Raw genomic sequence first — 12,117 nt, 5'->3', positions numbered from 1 at the left:
TCGTCTTTGATTTCTGTACTTAAATCAGTGCGTGGACATTTTTTTGTTGTTGTTTTTGTTCCCCATCCCCCCTCAAGAAGAACACAATACTTTTTGCCCTTCCGACTTTGCAACATTGCCATAAATAGTAATTATTTGTCGATAAATTTGTCGAGGAGCTAATACTCCTTGCACAAATCCGATAGCCGTAGCGGTGGAACTGCACCTGCAATTCCTCAAGCACCGTTAAGTTCAGAAACTCTTTTCAGACGAAGATTTCCATTTTGGGATGTGTTAAAAAAAAAAAACTACCTACTTGAGGTCTTGACTTTCATTTCCCAACAGCCAAAAGGTTCAAATTGTAATCCAAGTGTTTGAAAATAAGGGAAAAGTAAACGACGCACTATTGAAAAATGAATGTGTTAGAATACGTTAACATAAGTTATCCCGTATTTACTCTTATTGTAAATAATTTATTCAGTATAAACCTGTTTGAGTCATGAAAGTGAAAGCGGTCTGTGAAAAAAAGCAAAGCGTGAGATGGTACGTGAAGGAAACAACTGCAGAAAAGCCGCACTGGTCTATAAGCCGCAGGTCTCAAATCACGAGAAAAAAGTTGCGGTCCCCAAAAATACGGTGCGCGGAAAACGATGAGTTTCACGATATCACCGATAAAATTTCTCCTCTCGCCAGTTATTCATGATGATAATATCCACTTTGCACAATGGAGGTAAAGCGAACAACCCATAGCTCCAATCCAATCCCGGCCAAGCCGTAATGCCTTAGTGTGAGTTGGCCCTAAATGAATCACTGACATTGAGATTCAGTCCCACGCCTCACAACAGTTGTCTGCCCTCCTCCCACTCATAAAATGCGAGTAGTATTTATTACGGTATGTTTTTTTTTTTTTTTTTCTCGGGGTGGGAGCGCTGTCACTCCAGCCGCCTGGTTGCGGTATTTTTCTCTCCTGATGAATCTCAATTATGCCAAGGTCACCTTTCATTGTGCTGATCTCTGGGCTGCGTTATTGGAACTGGCAGCGTTTCCGCACCATCGTGGCCGTGCATATTGACAGTCCCCTCCCTCGGAAAAAGCGCCCAACAGTTTAAAAAAAAAATGGAAATGCGTCAAATAAAACCGAGCGAGATTCTTTTCCTGTTTCCGATCAGTCTTACTTCAGCTTCTGACTTCATGGCGTGTAATCGTTGTGTCGGTTTGACTGCATGTTTATTTGTTTCTCAAATTCTTTTGCGTAAGTCATGAAAAAGGCCATAAAAGGAGCCAAACATGCAAATGAATCCTATGAAGCTCATTAAAATGAATTTCAGTGTATACCAGCTATACAATCACAGCATTCTATTCTTTTCTATTCTATTCTATTCTATTCTATTCTATTCTATTCTATTCCACTCTATGCTGAGTTTGAGAACTGCTTAAAGCAGGATAGCTGTAAAAATTCGTGAAAAAATGTGTTAAAAATGTTGAAATTCAAGCAAAAAAAAGGGGGATATGTTCAATTGAGTCATTTTGAATTGTTATTCAAACACATATATGTGAAATAATCCTTATATGGGAGTTGAAAATTTGAAAATGAAGAAAAAAAACTCGACGTTTACCTGCAGAAATGCGGTATATATGTTTATGTACATATATTGAGATACTGATCTGCAGTAAAACTCCTACGACGAAACCTGCATGCGCAAAAAAAAAAAATCCAAGCCTTCCCCTCTTTCTTACTTCCTCATACAACAACAAAAATCCCCCTTTAGCATAGTACGAAATGTTTATTTCTGCATTTGCGTTGCACTGAAATTCCCTACAGTAAAAACAAGCCTGCAGCAAAAATCTACCTTGGTTTATACTTGACATACTGGCACGTGTTTTGCAGCACTTTATACTCGGAGCGGCTTTCCCCCGCAATCACACTATATTCTCCCATACTGTAGGTGGCAGTAAATGGACTTTACAGCATACAAACAACACTACTCTATAACAGAGGAAGAGAATACTAGTAAATACAAATGATCGAAATTATTTCAAGCATTTTTAAACAGACTCATCTTCCCCGATGTGGCGCTCACCAGAAGTTGTTTGCGATATTTAGATCACGGTATTCCTTTTCAGATGAATCATAAAGGTGTTCGTACCCGCGAAATTTCAGAAGCAATAGTTTGTCGTCCCTGTTTTACGCTCGTAAAGAAATTCCGGAAATCTGTTCCGCGTGGACTCCATGTTTGCGGAAATAGTGGAGCATGGTGTTTGTACCGGCAAACTTCCAGAAGTGTAGTAGTTAGAGTACGCAATAGATCTTCCGCCATGTTTTCCACTCGTAGAAAAATTCCGGAAGATATGCGTTGTGGGAAATCTGTTCCGCGTATACTCTTTGAAATACTTCGTTTTGAAAAAACGTGTTCAAAGTTTTAGCACATTTATTTTTCAATCTTGCGCATCGTTTACTCATCCCTCTTTGTCATACATTTACTTTACAATCTGAAACGTTTGGCTGCTGGAGAATGAAAATGGAGACCTTGAGGACGTTGTTTTTGTCGAATCCCAAAATGGTTATCTCCGTCCAAAATGGGTATTTTCGTTAAGAACTCAAAACCAGTCTTTGTGAAAATATATCGCACGGATTATAATTTAGAAGGTATGATGTCTCCTTGCTTGAAGGTTTGCCATGTCCATGACAACACTCACAAGTAGGGCGAAAACAGACACTGTAATTTGTGCGTAAACACAATGCTTTCGGGTCAAAAGATTCCGTCATTCCTTTTTTTTATCTGACGAGACACACGAGCGGCGTGCGTAATTGCTTGTTTCCGTGGCGGCATCTGCAGAGGAGGTGGGAAAAGAGATGCTTTGCCTCACAATTGACGTGTTGACAGGCAGCGGTTAGCAGAAGTGATAGGGCCACCGCGGCTCCCTGATATCACTTGTTAAACAAGCGGCAGACGCTTTACTTTTGGCGAGGTGTCTTATTTGTGCCGCCGTCCGCAAGTTTCTCGCTAGGCTGACTCTCCTCCCAGGCGGAAGGTTCCCTACGAAGATGCTAACCGCTCCCGGTGAACAATTTCGGAATCTTGTAATAGCTGCGGTTAGTTGTGGAATTTTTTTCAGGATTTAGAGTAGATCACTAAAATAGTCCGGAAAAGTGATTGTGTTTTTGGGGTTTCTTCAATTAGAAGCTTCAAAGGCACAGGTCTTAACAGAGCAGTCTGGTGGTCTGGAAGGGCTTATTCACATTAGGGTTGAAGGTCTGCTGGTGCCTATCCCAGCTATCTATGGGAGATAGTCCAACCCACGCGGGCTCGGGGAACACATGCAAACTCCACAAGGCTGGAGCCAGGTGGATTTGACTTCGACACCAAAAGTAAATTTTCCTTAGGAATTTTGGTTTGAGTCACGAGTAGACCAAAAAAATCTCAATTGGCAATGCTCAGAAGTCACAGTAAGTGAACCAATTTGGTCTGAAGCTGAAATTTTAGGATAATTTCTGGCCACTCTAGAATAGAGTCAAAGCCAGTTTCACAGAGCATCACGGAATCATTGAAGGTAATTCGAGTACGTCGGTAAACAAGCAAGTCTACTATAAATTCAAATTTATGTATGTGTGTGTGTGTGTGTGTGTATGTATATATATATATATATATATATATATATATATATATATATATATATATATATATATATATATATATATATATATATATATATATAATGCCTTGAATTTGATGTATGAAGTATGCTGGTTTAAGTTACTATAGAGCAAGCCATTAATTAGTATTCTGTTATGTGTTTATTGTTCAAAGGTGCAGAGCTCCCGAGGACAAACAATGCGCACAATAGCGAGGCGGAGGTTCCATTCACACCTCAAGGTGAGCTTTTTCACATCAAACAACAATAATCCCTTCAATAAGAATACAGTGAATTGACTCCTCTGTAATTGATTCCCGTATTTTTCACACTATAAGGCGCACCGGATTATAAGGCGCACCCTCAATTAAATGCGGTACTTAAGTAATCAAGTAATTTAAGTTTCAGTTTGGATTTTATATTAAACTAAATACTTTGGTGTTTGATTACTTGTGATTACTAAGGTGAACAGTTTATTTAGGGACTCTTGAACATAATCTACAAAAAAAATCGTAAAAAGTAATCGATTTAGTTTTATAACTTGAAGCAAATAATACTTGCAGCTCTTAATTACTTAAATGAATTGTTTACTCTCTAATCACAGTTATTTTACTTTTAGTACCTAAAGATGACTTTTTGTTAGCGCTTAATTCCTAATTAGCTTGCCGTTTTACACTTGAAAAAAAATATTTAACCCTTTCCAGTCTGATGTTGCAGATATGCAACAATGGAATGGAAATCCCCTAACTCTTCCACATGAAAATTTTATGAGCCAATTTTTACACAGACATAACAAAGTACTACAACTAAATTTGACACTGAGAAACGCACACATGATGGTGATGTTTTTCTATGAAAAAGCTGTTTGTTTTTGTATTTGTTTTCTTGTGCGCGTGACTTTAAAATTTGACGGGAAACATAAGAAGAGGCCTAACTCGCCCATGCATTTCTGAAGTTTCTACCAAGCACTTGAGTGAGTTTAGTCAGGAAAATGCGGGGTGGGAGGTGGAGGACATACATTTACACGCTTGAGTGGTGTAATCTTCATGAAATAGCGGTAAATAGGCAGAGGAAGCCTAGTGGAGCCGTAGATTAATGCTGCTATCAAATGGCCTGGGACAAAGAAGGGGACGGCTAATGAGCTGGAAAAAACAGGGCTGTTGGCGGTTTTAAATGATAGCGGGCGCACCCCCTCTTCGGCCACGTTGACGCCTAGCAGCCAACGTAGGGCAAATATTGGGAGATGTCACTTTAAGCGAGGTGTTCCGTCTTGACGTGTTTGCTACGGCTTGGAGGCACGCCGCCGTCTCGTTTGTCTCGCTCTCGTATGTCCAATTTCCGGCGGGTCATTTCCCGGCAACTTCTGTTTTTTTGCTTTTTCCCGCTTTTTACTCAGCCGTCTCTCTCTTGAACTTTATTCTCGTAAGTCCATTTCGTTCTACGGTGCGTCTTTATTTGCCAGAGCTGTGATGTCATCAAAAGCGGGTTTGCCTGGTTCCCAGTGGTCCCGACAAACCTTGTCCACTTCCCCACAGGGCTGTCACCTAGGTGACAGGATGGGCTAGATGAACTCAACTCGATACAATTCTGCCGTGGCCCGCTGAGGCCCGTATCAATTTTTGATGGCCGACGGCCTGGTGGACACCTTTTGCAGGCTTTGTCTCATGTTTTATTTATCCTGAGTTCAAGCTGCAGTAAGCCACCGCCAAAAGGAATTGAGCGACGACGAGGAAAAATCACACAGCGGGGCAATATCTCTCGTTCGTGGGTGATAGGAGCGCAAGAGGGTGCCAAAAATGCCATGTCGTACCTCCCTGAAAAAAAGGGACATGATTCTTGAAGAAAAGGGGGTTGCTATACAAGAGTAAAGTGCAGGTGCGCCTCCGCTGCAGTAGGTGGCACTAGTGATGTCTTTGTGCCATTGTGCAATATAAAGGTAACATTTTTAGCATGTGCAAAAAATAGCGATTCGTAGCTCATGCATATCTTGCTTGAATGTCACTTTCAAATTGTCACCTTTTAAAATAATGATTTAATTGAATTAGTCGGATTTATTGCCCGGGCCTCCCGCCTTTGTAATGTTTTTATCTTGAAACTTTTTCCTGGGTCTGCTCATGCTATACATCTTTTTTTTACACCCAAAATCTTTACACAAACAACATATAGTTTCGATTTTTGATATTTTCAGGGTTTAATTTTGGATAGAATAGTCAAAATTACCATATTGTAGCCAATTTTTAAAAAATTTTCTTCCGTTTTTTTTGTTTGTTTGTTTTAATGCAAGTCGGATCATGAAAGACATGTCTATCAAATGTCATGATGCGAAGAGAAACTGGGTTCACGCAAAAACGTGACTTATGGGACAGCTTTTTTTTTAAGATTCTTTTAACCAAAATGGCCGACTCGTTTATTTTCAAGCATGGCTTTCAAAGCCTTTTTATGGATCTCCTCATTAAAAACACTACAAAAGGACCTAACTAGCCTCTATAATACCACAGTGTCAGACTTCCTGTGTATTTTCAAACATGGATGTTTTTTTTCAACCTTTTTTGGGTCTACTCATAAGAGTAACTACAAAACATAATGCCACAATGGGCCTAAATTTGACAGAAACTGGACATTTTTTGGCATTTGACATTTCTGTTCCATTCTATAATACGTATATATATATATATATATATATATATATATATATATATATATATATATATATATATATATATATATATATATATATATATATAGTTCCATCTCCATCCAAAACGTCAAAATCACTGTCTTTTCCATGATGGGTCCTTTTTTTTTTTCTCAGGTCGTTTTCACAATATACACGCAAATCATGTTTATATTACTCAATAAAAATGGCCTCGGTGGCTGAAGTAACAGAAAAAAACAGCAAAGTGGTGAGGTGTTGTGTTATTTCTGGTTTACGGCATCAAATATAGTCTTGCTATGTCATCTTATGTTTGGATAAATGACATTGGCGTCTTGAAAAAAATGGAAAATGCAGCATAAAAACGAGAGAATGCTCTCAATGTTGATCGCAAGAGCGCTTACCACCCCGGGCGTGGACATATTTATCTTACTTGTGCAGAGTGACAGTTGTCTGTGCGGCCATTTCATATTTGACATGCCATCCCTGCTGCAAAAACGCTCAAGAAAAAAAAAAGTGAATTAATCAGATGTAGAGTTGAGGCGGGGTGGGGTGAGGTGGGGGTGGGGGGGGTCGCTGCTGCATATCCCCCAATGATACCGGTTATCTGAAGGGACAGCTAAATAAATAAATCTGTTATGTATGACCATGCGGGCCCCGGCGGGCTTCGTCCCCGTACGAGCCGCCAAGACGCACCGAGACGAGCGCATAAATCAGCACGCAATTAGGACGCGGTGATTTCAGTTATGGTACCTGCGAGCGACCCCGGCGCCGCACGCTGGCAGATGTCATTTCTAGCCAATTGATTTTCCCGAGCCGCCGCGGCCTCGCAAAAACGGCCAAACGGCCGTCCGGTAATTCCTGTACGATAGCCGTAGAAAAATGCAAGAGGCTGCTCTGGCGTGAGAGGGGGGACCAAGGACAAGACAAGGTTCTACTAGGGGGGCTATAAACAGCGATGTTGTTTGTTTTTGTCTGTAATGAAGCGTGTAAAAATGTTCCTTAAAGGTGCCGCCTATAAATCAAAAGCTTTGAATCGCGTCCCTCCTTTGGAACTTTCATTCTGAAACGAGTGCCGTAGTTTTCGGACTATGTTGCGACTTTTTCCTCATATTTTGAGCCCTGCGGTTTATAGTCCGGTGCGGCTTATATGTGGGTTTGTTTGTTTACTTTTTTGCTAGCCACCAGCAAGCAAGCAAATGTGCGTATCCGAATATCGTCCCCTTTGGAACTTTCTTTCAAATAACACACGCAGCAAAGACCACCATTTACCATTTCTGATTTCACCTATACACCGTTTGTTTTTTCTTCTCTAAAACCGGTCTTAAAAACAAGAAGAATGGTTAAAAATGCGCAAAATATTCCTAGCGCCGCCATAATTAGCCAACTAGTCACCACGGCTTCGACAAACAAAATTAGGGCTGAAACGAGTACTAAATTTTTCAGACTATAAGGTGCCATTTTTCCTCATGTTTTGAGCCCTGCGGCTTATAGTCCGGTGCGGCTTGTCTGCGGGTTTGTTTGTTTTTGTTTGTTTACTTTTTTGCTAGCCACCAGCAAGCAAATGTGCGTATCCGAATGGCGTCCCCTTTGGAACTTTCTTTCAAATAACACACGCAGCAAAGACCACCATTTACCAATTCTGATTTCACCTATATGCGGTTTGTTTTTTCTTCTCTAAAACCGGTCTTAAAAACAAGAAGAATGGTTAAAAATGCCCAAAATATTCCTAGCGCCGCCATGATTAGCCAACTGGTCACTACGGCTTCGACAAACAAAATTAGGGCTGAAACGAGTACCGTTTTTTTTCGGACTATAAGCTGCCACTTTTCCTCATGTTTTGAGCCCTGCCGGTGCGGCTTATCTGCGGGTTTGTTTGTTTTTGTTTGTTTACTTTTTTTGCTAGCCACCAGCAAGCAAATGTGCGTATCTGTTCGAGGTGTTAATTTATTGAACAACTATCAAATAGAACTAAAAAGACGTGAATCGATGGAAAAAGTACACTTGTCGTCAAAAGATTTGTCCAGTCCCAATAATATCCGAGTTCCTGTCTGAACACTTTCTATTTACTTTTCATCCAAAAACTTTCATCAGAGTCGGGAATGTATTGCTCCCCTTCACGCTTAAACAATTTAATTAGTTCTCGTAACTTCAGCCGAACCGTTTTGACTCAATCAGAAGACACAAAGGATTTGCCGGGGAAATAGTGTACCTTCAATTCCATGGATGGATTATTGAGTTAATAATATTTATTCTCGATGGCGTTTGAAGCAAATATGTGGGGGTTCTTCGAGAGGAATGTGATCCTTAACGTTCCCATAAAATTGCTTTGAAATTGAAAACATCATTTCGAGCACTTTGTTTCTGGAATGGATTCAGTTTACTTCATTTTGTGAGTATGTGCGGACATTCCCGGTCGTTGTTTATGATCAAATTCTAATACAAAATGAATGATCTGCGCTACCCGTTTATAACACATTATAACATCGGGGCCAAAAGACAACACTAGGCCTAAAAAACACAAAATAATTGAATTTAAACACCATTTTTATATTTGTATTTACACATTTATTAAACTCTTTTGGGCACAGCCATTCATACCTTTTTAGTTGTATTTTATAGCTGTTCCATAAATTGACACATTGAGCGAATACTCACATTTGCTTACTGGATTATGTCCTGGTGACTAGGTAAAAAAATAAATAAATAAACTGCAGATATAAGATGCACTGGACAATAAACTGCAGGGCTCAAATCATGAGAAAAAAGGTGTGGCAGAAAACTAATGGATACTATTTTTTTCTTAGTTTTGTTATCAGTGAAGAATGTTATTCAAAGACAACCATCAATAGCTATTTGATTAAAAAAACAACAACAAAAAAAAAGTTATTTACGACCGCTAAAAAAAAAACAAAAAAACTCCGTACACTCGTTGCATATGTTAATCCAAGTTATTGTTCCAAATCAGTCATAAAGTTGGATAAGGCTTAAGCAAATGCCAACAAAAAGACAATTTCACACAGGGTGAACTAAATCAACAATAAAACACAAGGCAGCCATTTCAGATATTGTCTTGTTATTATTATTTTTTCCATAAAGAAGATTACTTTTGTTGGACATGCATGGGGAAGGAAAAACAAAATGCCACTGGGGCTAAAGATGTCAGTTTTAAAACAAAAATGAAAGCGCGGTTTAGAAAATAAATCTGTGTGTCCAGACAGACACACAATGTACGCAAAATTGTAAATGCCTGTCTTTTTGTTTGAAGTATACACGTACTATACTGTATATTTTTTCACATAGAAAATATACAGTAAGCGTGGCAGTCCATGTGCACTCAATGTCAACTTTTCACGCACACAAACACACAATGTAAAATGTCCAAAAATAACAACCAACCATTAAACCGTTAAAATCCCTAGTTTCGAGAAAAAAAAAAAGGAAAAAAAAAGATAGACCGCATCTGCTTTATTTTTGGCTTGTGTGCTGGAAAATCACACCAATGACACCATCTGTACAAAACTAAACAAAAGTCATGCATACCACGATTTGCAGTTGGTTCATGTTCCAGTTGATTTGCTCTTAATTTGAAAGGAAAAAAGCTTTCGAGTGCCAGTATATTTAGCATTTCCACTCAACTTTCAAGGCCAACAGAATATTGTGTGCTATGTCTATTTAAACATATATGAAAGATTGACTTCCATTCTTCAGTTAGAATTGATGTAGGTAATAAACTGTGGAAATGCTGCCATCCAATGGTCACAGTTAGCATTACACTACTCAATTGGCTTATACTGTATTAGGTAAGCATGTCAGCGTTTTGCCATAAAAAAAACATATTTGACCAGAATGTTATTATTTATGATTGTTATTACCATTTTTAAAAATGAAGAATTCTCGCCCATGGCATTGAATGAGTTAACCAATGTGCAGTAGTTTGACCATGTTTGGATGACTTTCTTCCACATCATTCTGCCAGTGTGATAACAAAGTGACCATGCCATGTTGAACTCTGACATCTTGTCACCTTTTGAGTGAAATTTCAGCTCCCTAGTGTCTTGGATTTAAAGATCAAAATTTTAGACCAAATAAAAAAAAGACTATCTGAGACAGTCCTCTGATGGTTTTCGTCTTCTTCCGTTCAAACATGTTGGGACAGGCGTGAAAAAGGAAAAACAAAACGCCAGCGGGGGTAAAGCTGCCCGCGTGTATTTCGAGCCAAAGGAAAAAAAAAAACTTGAACTTTCTTTTGTTCTCGTTGTTTTTTTGCGTTTTTCAAAAGCCGAGCTGGGGTCGTTCTGTTTTTTTTTTTTTGTTTTTTTTCCCCTCCGCCGCGCATCGACCTGGGTCTTTCAAGCCATACGTTTAGGGTCCCCCTCCGAGCCCTTTCCAACTCCGCGTGTGAGCAAAATGATAGCGCGCAATAAAACAAACACGCCGCTGCCGGTCCGTTACAAAGAAGGGGGCCGAATAGCAGAATAAAAGCGCTCAGGTTGATAAAGCCGCGCCGATGAGGAAGAGTAGGTGGAAGTGGCCGTCCCGCTGAGTATGGATCCGCCCGAAAGGAAGAACGGGAGTCCGTTGCTACGGCTTTAATAATGTACGCGGGGCCGGCCTTCGTGGTCAGCCGCAGCGGGGAGTGACATTTCCAGTTGGGGAATAGACCAGATGAGGTTAAGCACCTACGGGGGGGCTGGGAACAGTAGGAAAGGGGATGCTGGGTAGCCTGTGGATTTCTATTGGCCCGGTTAAAAGCACCCATTCGATATGCCCGCCGTCGCATCATAAAGACTTCACGCAAGGTAGCGAGAAGAATGGCCGATCGGCGCTGACGTTATGTCAAAAAAGGAGAAATATACGAACGGGTGATTGGTTATGGATGTCACAGTTTGCGCTGGGAAGAAAGGGTTTAGAGGTGACCGTATTTTCAGCGCTATAAGGGCGCCTAAAAGCCCTCGGTTTGCGTAAAAGCTGAGGGCGCGCCTTATAAGCCGGTGCGCCTTATACGGCGCATAAACCGCACTTTTGAGGGGATAAAAAACTTAAAATAATCGGCATTTAATTTCTTCAGTCTTTACCTCTGCATTTCGGTTTTGAATGTAATTTTTTACAATTACAATTTTTATAACACCTGTTTAATATTTTGCCCCAATTTACAAGTAAATAATATGGGAACGAGAAAGAAAAACTGTGGGTCTTTGTAAAAGGGCAATTTTATATGTTTTATTTTTAAATCAACACAAACAATAAATTTTACAATTTTGGTTGGAATTTGATTCAAAAATGTAAGGTCATTATTTTATTCAATCATAATTATAGCTTTTTAAACTCTTGATGTTTCTTGGCATTGATTTTAAATATTGTCATCAAGAGGTGCTTTTTTTTTCCCACCATTCTTCAGATTGTTCTTTCCACAAATCATCTTTAATCTTAATTGGCGATTGTCTATGAAGAAAGTTTGAGTGACTCATCCGATTGTTTTGTTGACATTCCCCTTAGCGCAGCTCCATCTAGTGGATGCATAATGCAACCACAGCCACAATTGTCGCTTCAGTTCTTTGTGAGTTATAATGTGGTGCGCCCTATATATATGCAAACATTTTTGAAATATGCCATTCATTGGAGGTGCGCCTTATAATCTGGTGAGCCTTTTAAGTGTGGTAAATATGGTAATTAATTGATCTCTTTTTATTTTGGGCTGAATTAAAAAAAAAAGAGGTGGATATTTATATTAATAATCACTCAAGCAATTTTAAACATAATTATGTTTGGACTCGTTGCATAGAACTTATTATTGAAAAAGGAAATGTTAGGGTTGAGTCCCTGTTTAAAGCTTTTAAGTGTAGTAAAAA

At 39.5% G+C, this 12,117-nt stretch overlaps 1 long non-coding RNA gene across 1 annotated transcript in view; it reads left to right on the top strand.

Annotated features, from left to right (window-relative positions):
• LOC148424349 (uncharacterized) overlaps positions 1 to 12,117 on the top strand; it is a 99,366-nt gene that overhangs the window by 68,352 nt on the left and 18,897 nt on the right. Inside the window, exon 2 of the long non-coding RNA XR_015865264.1 lies at positions 3,789 to 3,854. This is a non-coding gene — a long non-coding RNA (uncharacterized LOC148424349). The remainder of the gene's footprint in view (positions 1 to 3,788; positions 3,855 to 12,117) is intronic.

This window comes from Hippichthys cyanospilos, chromosome 4 (assembly GCF_059441005.1).
Source record: "Hippichthys cyanospilos isolate Australia breed blue-spotted pipefish chromosome 4, RoL_Hcya_1.0, whole genome shotgun sequence".
Taxonomy (NCBI): Eukaryota; Metazoa; Chordata; class Actinopteri; order Syngnathiformes; family Syngnathidae; genus Hippichthys; species Hippichthys cyanospilos.
This window is presented reverse-complemented; position numbering and strand designations above follow the sequence as displayed.